The sequence below is a fragment of the Helianthus annuus genome, chromosome 11 (genome assembly GCF_002127325.2).
Source record: "Helianthus annuus cultivar XRQ/B chromosome 11, HanXRQr2.0-SUNRISE, whole genome shotgun sequence".
NCBI classification, from domain to species: domain Eukaryota; kingdom Viridiplantae; phylum Streptophyta; class Magnoliopsida; order Asterales; family Asteraceae; genus Helianthus; species Helianthus annuus.
The window spans coordinates 136,364,665-136,385,577 of NC_035443.2; the positions used below are offsets into that span (position 1 = coordinate 136,364,665).

The 20,913-nt window shown below is 35.4% G+C and overlaps 2 long non-coding RNA genes and 1 other non-coding gene across 6 annotated transcripts; 1 reads left to right on the plus strand and 2 right to left on the minus strand.

Moving 5' to 3' along the window:
- Positions 1 to 3,145: 3,145 nt before the first annotated feature.
- On the minus strand, positions 3,146 to 20,201 carry LOC110890282. Of its 2 annotated transcripts, XR_004873476.1 has the most exons (5): positions 20,029 to 20,201; positions 19,801 to 19,875; positions 19,585 to 19,733; positions 16,099 to 16,101; positions 3,146 to 3,159 (listed from the first exon to the last, which is right to left on the minus strand). It is a non-coding gene; the product is annotated as an uncharacterized LOC110890282 (transcript). The 2 variants fall into 2 exon arrangements; XR_004873477.1 differs by lacking the exons at positions 3,146 to 3,159; positions 16,099 to 16,101 and adding an exon at positions 19,439 to 19,489.
- LOC110890283 lies at positions 10,509 to 17,073 on the plus strand. 3 transcript variants are annotated; one of them, XR_002564389.2, is made up of 3 exons: positions 10,509 to 10,869; positions 11,768 to 11,837; positions 11,981 to 12,302. It is a non-coding gene; the product is annotated as an uncharacterized LOC110890283 (long non-coding RNA). The 3 variants fall into 3 exon arrangements; XR_002564388.2 differs by lacking the exon at positions 11,768 to 11,837 and adding an exon at positions 16,888 to 17,073 and having other exon boundaries at positions 10,512 to 10,869; positions 11,981 to 12,186; XR_002564387.2 differs by lacking the exon at positions 11,768 to 11,837 and having other exon boundaries at positions 10,512 to 10,869.
- On the minus strand, positions 17,231 to 19,242 carry LOC118484367. The gene is made up of 7 exons (XR_004873478.1): positions 19,176 to 19,242; positions 19,024 to 19,095; positions 18,830 to 18,911; positions 18,046 to 18,133; positions 17,800 to 17,885; positions 17,508 to 17,643; positions 17,231 to 17,431 (listed from the first exon to the last, which is right to left on the minus strand). It is a non-coding gene; the product is annotated as an uncharacterized LOC118484367 (long non-coding RNA).
- Positions 20,202 to 20,913: the final 712 nt, after the last annotated feature.

Sequence of the window (20,913 nt, forward strand, 5' to 3'; positions counted from 1 at the left end):
TCTTCTGCACATGAAGTAGAAGCATTAGTATCATTCACACAATTAAACAAGACAACAATCTCAACCACTTTAATTTCAGAGGATTCTAAGGCATTAGATGATGTAATAGTCTCCTCTGGTAAAACATTTTGATCATAATCAGAATTCGAAACCACAAAATCTAAAATATCAGTCTGGGCAACTTTTTCAGAAAAGCTATCAGGAAGACCCTTTGTTTCAGCAAGCATAGATTGAACAAAGTTCCAAACATAAAGAGTCATTCGAATCAACAGTAGCATTCGAATGTTGTTCATTATCCACTTTATACTAATCCTTAACTATGACTGTCTCTGCACATGAACTTGAACAGAATCACAATTTGATACATTTTCTTGATTACCCCCATGTGACCTCTGAACCGGTTCACTTTCAGATTCTGATCTATCGACTGATTCATTCGAAAAACTGTTGAGCCGAATCCATGGTTTTAACAAAATTCATGGGCTTTTGAAAATCAGTGGGTCTAGCATTTGTGAGCACCGTTTCGATCTCATTTATGCTCAGGCCAACTCAATAAAGCTATTCATATCGTGCGGAATCCGATTGAGTAGTAGACAAACACAAGATATCAATGGTTAACATTGATTTCATTCAATAGTGACAAGTACAGACCCTGAAATTAGTTCGGCAGCGCTTCGTCGTCCGAATGCTAAAAGTTCTACTAAGCTCTCACTCACACCCCTATATATAGGCAAGACCCTCCGTGCGAGTGGGCTTGGACGAATGGAACAACCTCCATTCGTGCAACTGGACTTATTCTCTTCGTGCGAAGAACTCCTTCGTACGAAGAGGTATTTACATTACAAACCGACTTTCTAACAAACAAACCTATTATATTAACGACTCGATTCGATGACGTAAGCAACAGAGATCATGTATCAACAATCTCCCTTGGATGTTGTCGGAGTCTTGATCGGTCTCCATTCCCTACAACACTTTAATAACTTTAACATTCTCGCTTTACGAAATTCTTCTTAGATTTTTGACATTTTAGCTCAACAATCTCCCCCTTAAGTTGAGCTTCCTTTTCATTCGTCAACGTTTTATCTAGCTCCCCATTTCTTTCAGCTTCCTATTCATTCAAATAAACATTTTAGATTCAAACTTTGAAATTTTCAAATCAAACTCTTTATCAATTTTTTCAAATTTCAAATTTTAAACATGTTTATCAGTATTAATAACCCTCTCAGATAACCAAGTCCAAGTTAATGAGTTTGGTCACCTGATTTATCTACCAAGTCCAAGTTAATGACATTGGTTGACCATTTTGTGAACAAACTGAAATTTTCTATCAAATTCAAGTTTCAAATTAATGAACTTGTGATCTAAACATTTATCTTTATTTCAGTAATTCTCAAGATTTGTTCAGCGTATTCAGAATTTGAAATTCAGCATCCCATCATCGATTGTCGAAAATAAGATGAAATAAAATCTTTTTGGCTTTTCAAACTTTATGCTAAAACACACTAAAAATCTTTTAAGTTGTTTTTCTGAAATGAAATAACTATGTATAAACATATTTACAGACATATTTTTTCTGAGTTTGTGTAAGAGGATCATATCAGTTCTTGAGACACATCACTAACACCGTTGATCTGATTTAACTCTAAGCTTGAAACAAGTTCACCTAGATTATCAGTATGTTCTTCCACTTAAATTTCTATACAAAGTTCAATTGTTTTAAGCTACGATATTAGATGTCTTAGAACTTACTTAATAGTGTTCCCCACCTCAGAATATACTCCCTTATCAAGATTCCCTAGATTCAGTCTTACAGGTGAATATACCTAATTAATATCAGTCTCTGGGTTGTGCGAGGCCTTGACAGCTCAGGTTAGTACCACCGTACAAACAAAGAGATGAAGGCTCGACTTATAAGTGGTGTTCCATTTTAGAATCTTTTGATTGCAATTGTCATATCTTTGGATATTTTCAATTTTTGTGCAATTTTTGGGTTTAAAGCAAAAGTATTCTAAAAGTTCTAGGCCATTGCTGACGCAAAATCAGAAGAACTTGTATAATACCCTAGATATCAACTAGTTATAAGAACCTAGTATCTTAGAATCAGCCAACCTCTCAAACGAAATTTTGGTGTACTAAGACCATATATCCGAGAGATATTAACCTACTTATTAAGAAGTTTTGTTTTCTTTATTTCTCGAAAACAATTTACTAAATGTGCGAAATCTACTGGCACATCATCAGTGAGACCATTTAACAACTTTTTAGCTTTGCATGTCTCTAGCATGTTGTGATAGTCCACGGATATATACTATCATTTCCTCTTTTTACACAAAAACTCTTTTGTCTCTTTCTAATTTTTTTTACTTTATCAAATTTTAAAATGTTTTTATATTTTTGACCACATTTTCTCCCCCTAAAATCAAAAAACATTTTAAAGAAAGAATTTTGAAAACAAAAATATGAAACACCGATGCAGTTTGCTTCAAATCGCCATCCGTTTCTGCTTCACATTCTTTGTCTATCTTTTACCCCTCATAATGACAAAACCTTGATACTTTTGAATTAAAAACACATTTTCAATTTTGTCGAATCAATTTGTTTTGCTTGTTCCACAGTGAGAGTTCTGTGTTGATTTTTCAATCTTTTTCAAAAATATTTTCAAAAATCATAACAAATTTTTCAATCAAACCCATCATAGACTTTTCTGAATACACAGGCTAGTTCCTCTTCATGTGCCAGGATGATCCTCTATTCAAGATCCACTTTGAACGACCTCGGAAGCCTCTGCACATGCACTAAAACAATCACTTGAACAATGAAACCCAAGCCTTACATGTCTTAGGTAAAACTACGGGTTTTGGTTCGCAAAAACTCACTTTCTTTGAAACAACTTTTCAATTTTCTTAGTTGAACAAGTTAGTTTCTCACCATCATAATCTTCTTTCTTTTTCGTAAGTCCCGAAAACGGATCTTACAATGATATCAAACAACCTATTGATTTTGCGGAAACCAATCAATAGGTGATTCAAGAAAATCACGAAAATATGAAGAACACACCGAAAATCACTTTTAATACTTTCACATGTTCTATTATGATCAAAGCAAAACGTCTGGTACAAGTATCTTTACAACCAAATCGCCTCCTTCTCTCTCTGACTTTAGAATTTGTGTAACAATGAGGCTCAAACCCTAAAACAAGTTGAAAACTTGTTTGTATACTTACTCAAGTCCACTTCCCTACACGGGCTCCCCTTGGGCCTGCTTAGCCCACACGGCCTAAAGCTTGGCCCAAGTGACCTATAAAGGTCCAAAACCTAATATAAACTAACTCGGTAGGGCCCAGTTCGTAACCATAGCCCGTTGTGTTAAGTTGATGCGTCAGGCTCACACTTTAGGGCCTAACAATCTCCCCTAGACCGATGCCATCAAATTGTCTTCATAACATCAATTCATCAACGTCTTCAACGAAGTCTATGGTTGACGCTATGCTGCAGATGTTGTGGAAGTTCTTGACTTCTGAACTTTAGCACTGGGTCTCTTTCTTCAGCTCTTATGGTTAGCTTCATATCAGGTTCACGATCAGCTTTCCTTGAAAATGTTGTTAAAAAGAATGTGAGAGGAGGATTCTCAACAATTCTTTTCTTTTTCGATCTTTTTCTCTTTCAAGTAGGTTCATGGTACTTCTTCAAATGTACTTTCACTGTATGACGACGTTTCGTATCCGGTTCTTCTAACTCAGGTACATCTTGTTGTTGTGATGCTTCATGCTTTTTTATCAGCTAACAGCATCTCAATCTTCAACAACCCCTGTTCTTGATTGAAATCAAGTTCTGCACATGCTTTCAACTTTTCTATGCAACAGAGAATGTACCACATGAACACTAGGTACATCAAATTTCACAATTTAAATTCTTTCAACTTTTGATGATCAGTCAAATCTTCAACAACGGTTACATTTTTAAATTTAACAAAAGACAAATAAACACTCTCTTTTTGGATTTTTGGTTTTATAGAAAGCAAAACACTATTTTTGTATTTTTTTGATTTTTTTAAATTTTTTTAAGAACTAAAAATAAATAAAAACTCAAAATATAAACAACTACCATAATATACAATTACAATTGCAATGGGATCAAAATTCATTCTCAGGCAGACTAAGGAACACTTTTCAGTACGAGCCTAATCAAACTGGTCTATGCGATTGCCAATATATTTGTCCACTTAAATTTTAACGCTCAACTTTCAATTTTTCAACTTCGTGATATGCTTAAGGAAATATTATACTATTATACCCGTGTGTCCCATTCCAAGACATACCTCCGCGATCAAGGTAAGCACAACGATTCATCGTAACAGGTGAGTATACTGATGTCATCCTTTTTGATTTAAAACGTTAGACCATTGGTGTTAGGTGAGTACTTTTGTACACCAGAGCGACTAATGATTGTGTCTAACGAGGGCGAGGCAAATACCATTTTGGTACGAATTTGGCTCTTTGAGCATTGGGAATTTTCTCATTTTGAGATTTGATTCCGTAGGGTTTTTTGTCCTCTTGGGATCTTTTAAGATATCATGACTGTGTCTAGGTCTGCATATAATCTGGATGCAACAGAAGGACAACCATTATATCCCCGGATGAATCAACAATATAAAGACCTAAAACCTCATATGTTGGCTATCAATCAACGCAAGATTTAAGACCATAAAATCATACGCTATTGGTATGTTACCCACATGGTACATAGTTCGTTATGTTTATATCACTTAGTATCTTTTATCATTTTGAGCGTCAAGCCTATCGACATATTGTAGTAGATCCTAGCCTTTTCAGCTATGGCACCTTACATGTGTTAGTCGAACCCTTTAACACGAACATTTATATCAATTCCTATATCATGCAATTTTTCTTTTTGGCTTTTTCATTTTTTAATGTTTTTGTATTTTTCTCATTTTCTCCCCCTAAAACAATGCATATTTACAACAAACTCTTTTTGGATTTTTCTGAGTTTTCTTCACCTAAAATATATATATGTATATATATATCTCTCCCCCTAAATTTGTGCATAAAACTTATGCGCAAATTTACCATTTACCGGAGAAATGACACTTTATGTTACAAAGTAATGAACTAAGAAAAAGAAAAAAATTATTTTTGCTTAACCGTTCTGTCATCATATTGAAGACTAATCAATATCCAAATTAAAGTACTGAATTTAAACTGTACCTTTTGCTAATCATTTCTTACTTCTCTCATCTCCTCCAAAGGAAACATATCATCTGTAAAAAAAATTGAACTTTTTTGCAACGGTGAAATGTTACCTATTTTATCTCTGGAACAACCGCTATCAACATTCCAGAGATTGTCAACAGCTCCTCCTTGGTTGTTCCTGAAAAATAAGGAGATTAGTAAGACATTGGTACCCAGGCCATCGTGGTCCTGAGATTTCCTGAAGCATCAAAGTAAGACACTTCCTTTCATTTTTCGTTTCAAGGATTGGAGATGTTGCCGTTTTGCATTTGGGTTTCCAAATTTGTTTGGCTTAACAAATGCGTTTCTTGCCTTCGGTTGAGCAACTTTAGCTGATTCAGGCTTGTTAGTTTTAGAAACACGTTTTTGTTCCTGAACAGCCTTGTGTTTTTTTAGCAACATTCCAATCCCTATCAGAAGGTTTAACCCTGGGATTCACATTATTCATTGTCTTAGGTGATGATGCCTTGATCGGCTTGGAATGATTGTTATCCTTTGATGTACCCTCTGATTTTGAGCATAATAGGGTTCATAGGGACGATTTGTGCAGTTTCGAGCAATGTGACCAGCAATGCTGCAATTGAAGAATGTTTGTCTCTTCACGTAGAAAGCATTCTGATCAGCTGGATTTGATCTTGAAGGCCCTAAAGGACGAACCAGTCCTTTCTGTACTTTATTCTTGTGCACTTCCTTTGTAGACGAATTTGAATTTGGATGTCTATACTTGTCGTTTGTAGGGGCCTTCTGTGGTGGAGAATTCTTCTGAGTTTTCTTGTTTTGTGTAGACTGCAAGTCTTGTTCAGAAATCTCACCAGTCTTTCCGAAAGCTTTGTTAGCACAATCAAATGCATATCTCTCACATTTGCCATTACTGACTGGCCTAACAAAAGCATTTTTCATATCACGAGCCTTTTGTGGACTATTTCTTCTTGTAAATGATCTCGGAGAGCGTGATTGTCTTTGATGTTGAGTCTTCTCATTTCCTCTCCATCGATTAGCTTGTTTCGACTTCTTTTGCTTGCTCTAGCCCTTTTTATCACAAGTAGTGGGTTCAGACTTCTGAGACTGTGTACTTGGAGCCTTGTTCACATTAGTCTTCACTTCTTCCTTCATGTCATCAGCTTTGATTTCACATGATTTAGAAATTTCATCAACACATGAACCATGTGTGTTCAAAAATGGTTCACTGACAGCTTCGTTTTTCAAAGAAATCTCCTGATCCTTTTGAGAAAACATTTTAGTTGTCCCACTAGATACATCATCAGGGACCTCTGCTGAGACGGATTCAGAAGAGTAATCAGAACAATTTTGATCTTCTTAAGGTGTTTCAGTGGTCCCACTGGATGCATCATCAGGGACATCTGCTGATACAGTTTCAGTAGTTGTTGAACCAGAAACATCACAATCATTATTATTAGTTTCGCCTAAAACATCAGGCCTAAAACCAAACACAGAACCAAAAAACAATTTACAAAGTTTTGCATCAAAACATGGTCTGGATTAGGTTCATTTATTAAATTTTCAAAGGAATCGGACTTTAATTCTTGTTCATTCCTAACTACATCTTCAACTGTTACTTCATCTGTAAGGGAAGACGAAGCATTAGTATCGTTCACAGATGGAGAAATACAAGCGACTGGCTGATCTATTCGTCCTTCAACAGGTTCATTATTGATAGATGTCTCATTAGTCTTTGAACCGTAAGTCATAGTATCCTCCACTGGCTAATTTCTCCACAGTTAAAGGCAAATAGGTGTAGTTGTGATAGAATGGAGGAGGCACTTTATTGTAACCCAAACTGTGACACCCCAGGGAAACCAGTAAATGATACAACTTACCTAGCTTCCTCAGTAACCGCATGCTAAATTTTGGGACGAAATTTCTTTCAAGTAGGGGATAATGTGACAACTCGAGTTTCCAAGATTTCCTATTCGCATTTATTACACGTTGACTGTTTAATTGCTTGACTATTTGACTTGTAACTGTACACGCTGTATTATGATAAAACGTATTATGATTATTGCATGCATTTATGTTTGTTGATATAACTTGAGACTGCTTAGAAAACTTAAACTGTTTAACACATGAAAGGACCCGACGAAACAAAGTGTTTCGCCAAGACCAAACCCGACGAAACAGAAGTCTGTTTCGTCATTCCTATTTTGACGAAAAAGAATGTTTCGTCGGCCCAACCGTTTCGCTGAAGCCCATTAAGGCCCAGTACGCGATTGAACGTATAACTACCCGGGATGACTTCTTTTGTAACACTTTTGGCAAAAGGTTGAAACCCTAGAACTCTCCACTGTGTGACGGCGACAACCATCTTCCACCATCATCTTTCTCTCTCGAATCCTTCCTTATTCATCCCAAATCGGTTAGTGTGTATTAAACAGAATTGATTGCTTGTTATATTGATTAAAAAGTTTGTTTGATGAATGCTTTTGGCTGTGGTTAACGCGTGGGTTGAGATTCATGTAACTAGGGTTCGATAGTTCGTTGTTAATCTAGGAACCGGGTCGAATATTGTGATTGTATTTATGCATGACCCACTGTTCAGAACCTATGTGTTCCCGTTTGATGTTTAATTGGTGTGTCACCCATTGTTATGTACATTTAAGGGATCAATGTTATGATTATGTGATGATATCCTCATTAAAACTATCACTATTGAATTAGGGTTCATGCTAGATATTATGTGCCATGGTGATGATTATGATCTGAGATCGATGATTTGAGGATTGGCTATATGATTGAATGATTTTCCGTATGATGATGACGGTAATTAGGGTTTCTGCACGTAACTGTTTTATGACGTAACTGACTTATTGACGAAACGATACCCTCGGCGAAACAAACATGACGTAACAGATGCGTTTCGCCGAGACCACTTAACGACGAAACGAACACGGCGAATCAAGTGTGTTTCGCCGAGACCTTTTGCGACGAAACAGATGTGACGAAACGGTAGTGATTCGTCGGGAGGGATTCACGGCGAAACAGGGGTGTTTCGCCGAAAGTGTAAACTGCACAGTGATTTAGCTTAATTCTGTTAAAGTTAACTGAGTTAGTTAACTGCTGTTAAGTGATCCGCATGACTTGTATGAATTGGAATACGTGGTTTGTACTACTTTGTGATCATTGATTGTGCTTATACGTGAACTTCGTGAATACAAATTGATTATGTATACGTGCGTACTTTAGGACATGATTGATTAACTGTGAGCACATACTTAGCATACCGATCAAACCAAGGTGAGTTCACACTTTTACCAAGGCATGGAATTCCCGATGGGCAGGGAATGGGATTGAAGGAATGGGATTGGACAATTGCTTGGACTTTCACTATTACTAGACTATCTACCATCGTCCTCGGATGCGAAGGACCCATACGTAAAACCTACGTATACTTGTACTTATCACTGTCCTCAGGTTGCGAAGGACACTTACGTAAAACCTACGTAAACATATACTCACTACTGCCTCGGGTTGTGAAAGGCACCTACGTAAAACCTACGTAACCCCCGCGTACCACTGTCCTCGGGATAAGAAGGACACTTACGTAAAACCTACGTAAACCTCGTACGTACTACTATTCTCGGATTAAGAAGAACACTTATGGTTACCACTAGTCTAGTACATACACACATGGGAAGCCCCCACTAAAAGAACATACAATTGACTTAGTTAATAACGCATGGAGATGCAACATACTTACTATTACGCACTTACTTACTGTGGACTCGCTCAACTAGTTGTTGACTCTCTGTTACATGCCTTGCAGGACCATAGGTACTCATGGAGCTTGCACGGGAGGCGCGATCGTTGTGGGCACATGGACTGTTGAGTTCCATGACATACATTTACATTTTGTGAACTTAAAACTTATGTTGGATTGTTACAATTATGCTTCCGCTGAAACACGTAAACTAAGTTTGGTTTTGAACACCTTTTATATTGCTGGATTGGATTTTACTATTTACTTATATTGTTCAATATGATTGGTGGCTTGATCCTGGTCATGTCACGCCTCCAAGCGGTGGTACTCCGCATGTGGATTTTGGGGGTGTGACACAAACCACACCCTTTCTTGCTTTTGTACTCTAGTTGTATGTCACATATATCTTTGACCAGTTTGCTAGAAGTATCATATTTCTTGATATTGATCTCATTTATTTGATATTTCTGTTTATCTCTTCTAGCTCTTTGGTCAAAGTACTTATGACTTCTCTAGCATAATCGTAATTACAACTCTTAACACTCAGATCTTCTTGAAGTTTTTAATGTCCTTTTGTTGAGCTTCTATTTTTTCTTTATAAAGCCTTTCGTTTTTCGGTAGATAAGAGTTGTGTCTTTTTATGTCATGAAGATCTTGGATCAGTTCGGAGTTGTGTAAACGATAATATGCTACTCTCTTCAACAGTAAATTCTTCCTGAGCCACTACAAGAAAAATGCCGTATAGTGGCACACATTTTTAATGGCATTTAGCCTTTGTGCCACTAATTTGTGTTTTTAGTTGCACTTTGCATATGCCATATGTGATTAGCACACACTTTTAGTGACATATAGCTTTTATGCCACTATTATAGGTTTTTAATGGTACTTTGTGTATGCCTAAGCACATATATTTAGTGGCATTTATATTTTATGCCACCAATTTAAATTTTTAGTGTTGTATGCCATTGAAATTGTAGAGAGCTCGTTTTAGAATTTTTGTCTTTCCATCGTTGAAATTCTTTAATAACAACATTTTCCCTAAAAATCATTCATCCCTCTAAAATTTCTTTCCTCATGTAAGAAATTAACCCTTTTCACTCCCAAAATTTCTTCCTCTCGTGAAACCCTTTTAATAAAACCGTAGCCACACATCTATGTAGTAACCTTTTATTATTAACCTTTGATTTCATTAAAACTTATTAGTAAAATGACACTAATTTATCTAGTTAATTTCTATACATACACACATCCAGTGGCGGACATAAGGCTTACCGGGGGGCAACCTCCGCTACGGCTTGGCGCGGAAAAATTAGTGTAAATTTTAGAAAAAATTGACGTTTTTTCGATTTTGTTACGGCTTATTTATAAAACGTTACGGCTTAGATTCGTTTCTAGATTCGCCACTGCACACATCCACAACTTTTTACATCCATAACTTTTTTATGTAAATAATTAATGAGTAAAAATACCAAATAATAAATATACCAGTTGATTTTTTTTCTAATTCTAAGTCACTCTCGTCTAATAACTTGAAGTTACGATCTAAGTTTAGCCATTCTCCTAATCGTCTAAAATTGTTCAAGTTTCCCCGCCCAATTTTCCCCCCTTCCTCAAAAACCCAAATTTCCCCACGTTCCCAGAATCGAAATCCAAACTGAATCAACATCCTTCTATCCCTCCCTTTTCTCTTTCACTCTCTCAATCTTCCCTACCGCTTCAACTCAGAGGTTGCTTTCACCATTTGAATCGTCTGTTGTGGGGCTGCTCCAGCAGTGTTGCTGTTTAGGGCCGGCTCCGAATGTGAATGAAGTGAATCAGTCGCTTGAGGCTCCCAATTTTTTAGGGTTTTTGAGTTCTTCATAACATTTATACAGAGAAAGGGAAAATAAAGCATCCTTTGGAGGTAAATTTACTAATTTTGTTTGTTTGTTTTTTTTTTTTTCGTTTTTGGCTATTTTTAAGTTAGGTCGTGTGTATTCTTATGGTCTATAATAATGTCCTATTGATATTCTAGATACGTTGCACTTGACAACGCAAATAAGGTGTTTGATGCAATGCCAAAGAAGGATGTGTTGTTTATAATATAATTGTTTAAGTTGTATGCTTAAATTTAAAACAATTCATATAGAGTTTTATGAAAATGTTGATAACCATGTCCTTTTGTTCTGCTGCAAGTAATTTTTCCCAGGTTCTTTGCACACTTGGCTACACATATTTTTTAATTTGACGATATTAATTTGATTATTTATAAGAGTAGTTGTTGTTGCTACTAGTTTCATGGTTGCTATATAATTTTTTAGACAATTTTTTTGTTGGTCATAAGCTTAGTAGTAGCTCTACCTATTTGGTATATTCCATGCATTTGTGCAAGAATTTTGTTTGGCATCTGTGTAGGATTTTTGCTAGGAATTGATGTTGATTTTTGTAAGAAGTTGCAAAGAATATGTTCTTTTTTTTTTTTTTTTTTTTTGTAAAAGAGGGATTAGCTATTGAATTAGATTTGTAGTTCAATCATCAACTTTGATAGAAATGATTTATACGGTCTAGTTACACCTGCTGCGAAGGAGATGAACATTTATATCCTACATATCAAATTTGCTAGGGTTTGTTACATAGTTTTAGAACACATTTCTTGCGAAGCTTTAATCAAATTCATTTTGTGAAGGTGAATAAGTAAAATCATTGTTAATTACGTAGAATTAATGTTTATCTGGTGAAGAGAATATACATTGAGGGTCGTAGGTGCGGTCTCTCTTCATACAATATTTGTAAAAACTTTTAACTCCACATCTTTACTTCAGCAAAAGTCATTCCATAAGAGTGAAACTTTACACTTGATCGAGCAACACTACTTCTTGGACAATTTTTGAGGTATCTTTTGGTTAATTTGTGTTACTAGTACTGTCTACTGGTATTTCTCATTCCTTGATGGAAGGTGCAAAAAATGACATGGTTTTTTTTTTGTGCTGAGCTTCTGTTAATATGGATGAATGATGTTTTTTAATACAAAACAGAGACTTTTGATATCCGCAGCCAAGCTACCAGTGAAACAAAAAGGTGGGATGCAGAGAACAAAATTATTATGGTTCATCATTAGTGGTCTCTGTTCATCGCCTTGAATCGTCAGTTTTGAAGTTCTGTAGATATCCAAACGAACCAAGCTTCATGTTCTGATTTTCAAAAGTCAAAAATCCTATTTTACAATAGTCAGCCATTGAAGGTAATGTTTGTCAATCAACTGTTGGAATTTTGATATTTTGTGTACTCATATCTGATTAACTTTTAATGTGAATTTACATGTAATGGCTGGTTAAAAAAATTACTTAACTTTGGTAACTAGTGGCAGATAACACTCAACTTGCTGTCATAAGCAAAAATCAAAGAATTTTTTCCAAACGGGGTTCAATCTACTTGAAAGCCATGGGCCACTGCTAATCATGGCTCCTTGACCTTGTGGTTCATGGGAGTAAGCCACTACCCTTGTCCATTCGAGCAGCTCTCAAATCCCTAATTGAGCAGGTTCATAATTATAATAAAGTGACATGGTTTTCTTAAAAATGCTCATTTCAAGTTTTTTTTGAACTAAGTTCTTTTTTTTTATCAATGTGGTTTGGTGACGGACCAGATTATTCACACCGGGTGAAAATAGATTTGATTACATTATTTGTGAGTCTAGCTTGTGGCCTTGGGTGCAACTTTCATATGAAAGGTAAAGATAAAAACTTATATCATGCAATCTTATTATTATCAATCATGTTTTTTTGAGAATATACAATCTGCTTGCCATTTTATTTGTAGTGAGCCTTGAATGCCATATCGTCAGCAGATGGTTGACTCTATTGTTCTTTTCCTCAAAACACAAGCCAAAGCGAGAACTCGTGTACTCGCTAACTCAAACACCTTGCAGACGAATGAACCCGCTTTCTGAATTACACCTCAAAGATCTGTCAAAACCGTTTTCACAAACAAATTCTTTTTTTTTTAATTTTTATAAATATATTTTATAACCCCTTTTTAAATACTTATAATTTTAATTAACTAATATATATATATATATTGTATATATAGAATAATCTAATTAATATTATAATTATTATTATTAATAAATTAACTAATGATTAGCTAATGATTGATTAATAATTATATAATGAGGGAAAAGATCAAATAGGAAGTTAATTTTCGTTAGGATTATGACATGTGGCAAATTTTAAAATAAAGAGAAAGGGTATTTTAGTCAATCCAACTCCTTCTTCTTCCTTTTTCAAAACCGAGTAACTTCAAAACCCGCCATTTTCAAAACCCACCATCTTCAACTATTTCTTCACTTTCTATCTCAATAATCACTACATTATAGTGCGATTTTCATCACCAATCAATGATTCAAAACCCGATCAACGTGTTCTTCAGCTTTTTTTTTGAAGAAAACCCAGTTTAATTTCATAAAAAAATCTCGTTTTTTCCGGTGATTTTGGAGATAATCACTCGATTCGTTCGATTCTTCGAGCGTTGATAAGTGTTTCTATCATTCAAATTTCGTCAATTGATGAAGAAATCGGCTTCGATCCATGTAAGAAATTCTTTAATTTCATTTTCACGATCTGCGTTTTTGATTTAGTCATTGCGTTTTACGATCTTTGCGGGGGTCCGGGGGCGGCAGCCCCTGGTAGCGGGGTCCCAGGGGCGGCAGCCCCTGGCGGGGTCCAAGGGGCAGAGCCCCTGGCTGGGGTTGAGCTAAAAACGCATCAGAAAAATTAATTTTCCAGAAATTGGCTCATTTCGAAGACAGTAATTCGTAGACAATTCAGACAGTTCACAGTGACAGACCGTTTTATGTGTCCATTGCGTTTTAGAAATAAGAGAGTTTTATCTGATTTCTGGTTATTGCGTTTTAGAAAAAAACACATTTTTAAGTGTTTTTAGTCATTGCGTTTTAGGTAAAACACATTTTTTAGGTGTTTTCAGTTCATTACGTTTTAGAATGAGTCATTTTTAAGTGTTTTCTAGCCATTGCGTTTTACATATAAGACATTTCTTTGTGTTTTTTGTGCATTGCGTTTTAGGTAAAACACATTTTTATGTGTTTTCTGGCCATTGCGTTTTACAAATAAGACATTTCTGTGTGTTTTCTGGCCATTGCGTTTTACAAATAAGTCATTTCTTTGTGTTTTTAGTGCATTGCGTTTTAGAAAAATGTTATTTTTTAGGTTTTTTTTTTCATTGCGTTTTACGTAATTCATGGTTTTTCTATTGCGTTTTACGCAACTGGGTTTTAAATTTTTTTTTGAGTTAATTGCTCGGATGGTCCCTGTGGTTTTACATTTTTTCATGTTTAGTCCCCACCTTTTGAAAATAGCATGTATGCTCCCTATGGTTTGTCATTTTGTTACTCGGATAGTCCCCCAACATTTACTCTGGGGACTATCCGAGTAACAAAATGACAAACCATAGGGAGTATACCTGCTATTTTCAAACTAACTGACATCTACTCAGGGACTATCCGAGTAACAAAATGACAAACCATAGGGAGCATACCTGCTATTTTCAAAAGGTGGGGACTAAATGTGAAAAAACTTGAAACCACAGGGACCATCCGAGCAATTAACTCTTTTTTTTTTAAATATAGCAATAGTATACTCGTTTTAAAGATAAAAAAACGCTCGTTTTTTTGGTGCAATTTTTATAAAAAAATAATGTCGTATGAAAGAGTTATTAACGTTTAAAAAATGGGAGGAATTGGAGGAGAGAGAAACTATTGGCTTAGATTGACTAGAATGCCCTTAAAAAACTCACGCGCCTCTTTTCTTTTCTTTCAATTTCCCTGATTTAATCTTAGCACTTGACTAAATTAATGGATGGTCAAGATCACTTCCTAGCCAAATAAACTTTCTATTGTATCTCCACCCTATATAATGATTAGTAAACGACAATTCCATACGTTTTCTCGATGCCTTAAACGTCACAAAATGGCAACAATCCTGTACTCTTCTATCTCTATCCCAACACCCAAAACTGTCGCAACAAGTTTTCTTCTTCCCTTTTTCGTTTTTCCCAACACTCCAACCTTACGTTTCAAACAAATCCAGCCGCCACCTTCTAAATCGTTCTCCTCCTTTTCTCGACACACCCTACAAACTTAAAATGTGAAAGTGTTGTTCGTTATAATGGTCATTTAAGATGATGAAGATGAGAAATGATGTTCGGTGAACGATGAGGTGGTATCCGGTGATGATCGAAGGAGGATAGTTCCAGATGGTGATGTGGAGGATACTGAAGATGTATGGCAATGATGATGGAACAATAGACGGCGGTTGTTGCGACTTATAAACTCGAAATTGGACTCGAAAACAGTGGACTCGAAATCGTGGATGTGGTTGCGAGTTGGAACGTCGGATGAACGGAGATGACTCGAAACCAACTGATAACTCGAAACCAGTGATCTTGTTTGAATGTTGATGACGGTTGCGAGTTGGAATCAGATTGCTGTCTGATGGAGAACAAATGAACAAGAGATAGTTGTTGCGAGTCGGAACCTCAAATAATAGAAGATGTTAACTCGAAAACGAAGGTTGATGATGGGCGAAGGTGGTGATTTCGACTCGAGACCTTTTGTGAAGATGATGTCTCGAAACCTATTAATTGAACTCGAAACCAGTTTGACTTTGTCCACTCGAAATCTTTTTGTCTGCAAAATCCTTTCGAGAATGTAACTAAACAGAAATTCAAATATTTTTGGAAAGTGAAATCTTTTTAAACCAAAAAGAATATTTCTTTTAAAATAAAAAAAAAAGAAAACGTAAAATATCTTTAACAGTTTCAAAATGGATTGACACACCAAACTAGTATGATTTTCTTGATGATTATGATGAACAACTGAAGAACACAAAGGAGAACTTGATGTACACCAACCCAAAATCCAGTTTTTCAACATAATTCAGTCAAAACTTGATTCTAAAACATGCAGAAATATGTAAAACACACTAAAATTCAAAGTATAAGAATCAAACCAGTCAAAAATCACCACTTTTCTTCGAAAATCTTGAATCTTTGATATCACACCTAGCCTAGAAACAGGTTCTAATGGCTCTGATATCAATTGTAAGTCCCGAAAACGGATCTTTCAATGATATCAAACAACCTATTGATTGTACAGAAACCAATCAAAATTTGATTCAAGAAAAACATGAAAATATGAAGAACACACCGAAAATCACTTTTAATACTTGCACACGTTCTATTACTATCAATGCAAAACGTTTGGTACAAGTATCTTCACAACCAAATCACCCCCCTCTCTCTCTGACTCTAGAATTTGTGTAACAATGAGGCTCAAACCCTAAGTTGAAAACTTGTTTATATATTTACTCAAGCCCACTCCCCTACATGAACTTCCCTTGGGTCTGCTTGGCCCACATGACCTAAAGCTTGGCCCAAGTGACCTATAAAGGTTCAAAACCTAATATAAACTAACCCGGTAAGACCCAGTTCGTAACTATAGCCCGTTGTGTTAAATTGATGCCTCAGACTCACACTTTAGGGCCTATCATTTATTTTTGGGATTTTTACATATTTCCCCCTCCTAAGCTGGCTAATTACGTATTTCCCCATATAAAAAAAACAATTACATATTTCCCCTCCATAACCCATATATATTACATATTTCCCTTTTTATTAAAAACTCTTAGTAAATGACTGTTTTACCCTTAATGAACTATTAAATGGATATTTACATATTTCCCATTTCTAATACCATCAATCAATTACATATCTCCTCAATTCATGTATTATTTTACCAATTCTCCTACTTGCCACTATTCTCAAACAATACCATAATAATCATAATCATAATCATAATAAAAGTACAAACTTTCAAAAATGTCATCCTTACTTCATCATAATTAAAATTATCTTCAACCCGTTGCAGATGCTTAACCAGGTGCACATATGGTGTTTTTCTATTGAGATGGTGGCAGTGTTTTACAAGGTGTATACCAAATACTTATATGTAACTGGTTTATGCGTTGATGTGTGAGAGTAGATAAAGTAGATAATTGCTAACTCGAAATGCACAGTTCAGAGTCAACTGACCAGTTGTGCTTAATCATTCATACTAAGTAGTGTGCTTTATCACTTTTACTTCATTTCTCTATAGTGGTGTATCCTATATATCTTCTGAACCCTAAAGGTAGTAATGTATATTTATTGGGTTAAATATGAACCATTAATCATTATGCTGAATTTTGAGTCGTCTGATATCAGTTTACCATATGATTACTAGTGGGAAACCCGCGTGTTGCGGCGGAGTCAATAATTTACATCATTATACTCGTCTATTAGTTTATAAATTATTCCGCTTTATGTTAGGTTATGAATGACAACACAACATCGATAACTCGTCTTTCGAGTTTGTTAATTTCCGCTTCCGCCTCGCATGATGTGTGACGGATTGCAACTCCGCTATATGCCACCTGCACATTTGTACAAAAATTTAATTATATGTCTTTAAGACACAGATTCACGCAAGCCACACTTTTAAGTATCTACCCGGTTCGTCGCCGAAATGCACTAACTCGTAACATCGCCACCTGTCTCTCACCATTTCGACCCGACAGGTACCATCTAGTTGTCAGTGTCACTTGTCCCACATCCACTCGACCTTCCTCATTAAGCATTTATCAATCTAAAAACAAAAATGTCGGTTTAATTATAAAAACTAATGGCTAGGTTAACCGAAAAACCATTAAGTAACTAATACCCAATTAATCAACTATATTTGTGAGTTGACAAAGTGTAGTGAAGAATGTTGGTTCGTACCAATAAAAATGATTTAACTTACTTGCTATACTTTTGATTTTCGGTCATAATATCCACATGTTGGTGAATGGAATGGTTAGCTTTCAATTCTGAAGAACCAATCACCACCTGTGTATTTTTCAAAAAACAATGTGTCAACACGATGAAATTTTCTATGTTTTTGGTGTATTGCGTTTTCAATGAAATACAACCCGAGTTGAACCATTTCCATAAAAACGTGTTGAAATTGCTACCTTTAACTTTAACATTTCTAAATTAAATATCTTACTTTGTAAGGGTTAGAAAGCAACTGCCTTGCAAGTTGCTCAACTTTCTTTGGCCATGTAGCACTCCAGTGTTTGACGATCTGGCCGAATCTGAACATAAATCATGAAATGATATGCATTGAACTTTAAGAGAGTAATATTAACATGAACATAACAGAAAGCCCGACATCTAATCCCAAAATGAGTATTTGAGTCATTTTCGGACCATGACATTTTACGAATTAAGTAACATTTGAGTAAAAACAAGTTTACACTAAATTACTTAAGAACAACCATTATATAAAACACTAACACTTAAAAATTAAGACTTAAAACACTAATCACGGCAATAAGAAGAAAGACAACTGATAGAACTAAGAAAGATATTGATATCGGGAAAAACCAGTGATATATCGGTCAATGTCGCCACGGTACCGACATTGGACACCGATATTTTACATGGGGACCGATAACCGATATATCACCGATATTAACTGCATAGTCCCCACCATCTTAGTTTCGAATTTATTTGCCTTGACATCTAATCCCCATTGAGTATTTGAGTCATTTTTGGATTATGGCATTCTACGAATTAAATAGATTTTAAGTAAAAACAAGTTCACGCTAAATTATTTAAGAACGACCATTCATAACTAAGCTCTTAAACTTTCAAATACAATATGAAGATGCATATTTTGGATTTAAAAAGGACTTAATCATGGAAATTGTATCTTAGTTAAATGTTTGGCATTGATAATTATACTTCTAAATAAACTTATGTTACATATTTTCACATAAATCACAAACCTGGGAAACAATTTTCTTCATTTGTGGTTCAAAACCCATGTCTAGCATCCGGTCCGCTTCATCGAGCACGAGATACGTGACCCTTCACAAGTTTGTATGATGAGACTCCAACATATCAATTAACCTTCTAGGTGTAACAATAACAATTTCAACACCTATGAAATAAGGTAGTAACGGTAACTGAGGAAGTATACTTTCTAGGTGGGTTGCTTCAATCTTGTTCTCGCCTTCAGCTTCAGCAATGGTAGCATCTCGTTGGACTGCTTCTGCATTAACAAAAAGTCGCTTGATAAGTTGCCCATAATATATACATGGAAGCTTACCTCGATATCTACGCCGTACTGACCGTATCGACCCGGTTCATCACCGGAAGGCACTAACTCGTAACATCGCCACATGTCTCTCACCGTTTCGACCCGACATGTACCGTCAAACAATGCATTTAGCAGCACTATTTACATAAATCAATCGAATATCAATAAAGTTTTTCAGCAACAAAACTAACCATAATGTAACAAAATAGCATATAACAGTAACACACAGCACCATAAATTTCCATATAAAACAAGATTATCACAGTAAAATGTAATTAAAAAAACATACAGCTATGGAGCTTCTTAATCAAAGCCATAGGCTTCCTCTTCAAACCCTCTCTAGAACCTACAAACACATAAATTACATATAAAAACGACAGATCTATCAAAATTACTATTTTAATCATACAAAATATTGCATATGAATATATATGTATATACCTTCTGCAAGCACGAGCAGTGAAGAGCTTAACAAGCTCATCAGTAGACATATCAAGGAGAGCATCCAGATCAACTCCTCTGAAACTGAACTTCTTGAACGTCCTCTTCTTCGGTGCTCCGGCTGCTGCAACATCGACCTCAACATCCGCCTGAAACAACAATGGATTAATATCAGATCAAATTGTGTATTTGAAAAGAAGAATTGAAGAAAATCACCATTGTTGGTTGCTGAAAGCATCTAGGCACTTCTTATCATGGGTCGGATGGTTAGATCAATTTAGCATACGTACACTGATCAATCAATTGTTAAAGCATAACTAAACAATCTCAAAAGATACAAATGAAAATTATCAAAATTAGGGTTCAAGTTCTTCCAAAATCAACTTCTCAATCAGTCAATTTCACTAACAGATAAATTCAACATATCTAAAGGCTTGTGCCAACCTGATTGACCATATGGGAGCCAAAGAAATCGGAGGCATCAACCCCGGGTGCCGCCAAAAACCTACCAAAAACCACCAGCCGATCCCTATATCTCTCACTCCTGTTTACCTCTCTTTAATGGGAAGGTCTTTAATGGGAAGGGCAAACGGGAACGATGTCGGTTGGGGATTGGGAACGTCGACTTGAATTCTGCATTCAAATGGCAGGTTAATGATATTAATGGCTAATTGATGAAGAGAGGGGTTGTGTAATCAACTGGGTGTTGAAGGGAGAGGAGGGCAGAAAGGGAAAAAATTGTCAAAAATTATGGTTTTTAACTTGCGTTTTGATATCCCATCTTAAAATTTTAAAGAAAATTACTTTTTTGTACATGGGGGATCTATTATATAGTATTATAGATTATAGATATAGATTATAAATTATTGATTCTAGATATAGATATAGATATAGATGCTTGTTATTCACTTATTCTACAGTTCTATCATTCTTATGTGTTCCTTTGTAACTAAATCCATGAGTTCTATCACTTTTTGGCAAAGTAGTAATTAATTTTTTTTATGATAACGCTTACTCCTACTTTATTACATCAATAATTCTATATTACTTACCCTTGCTCATGATTGAAGATGATTTTGATTATAAAGAATTAAGGGGTTACATTTTTGAAAGTTTGTATTTTTATTATGATTATTATGGTATTGTTTGAGAATAGTAGCAAATAGAAGAATTGGTAAAATACTACAAGAATTGGGGAGATATGTAATTAATTGATAGCATTAGAAATCGGAAATATGTAAATATTTATTTAGTAGTTCATTAAGGGTAAAATAGTCATTTAATAAGAGTTTTTAATGAAAAGGGGAAATATGTAATATATATGGGTTA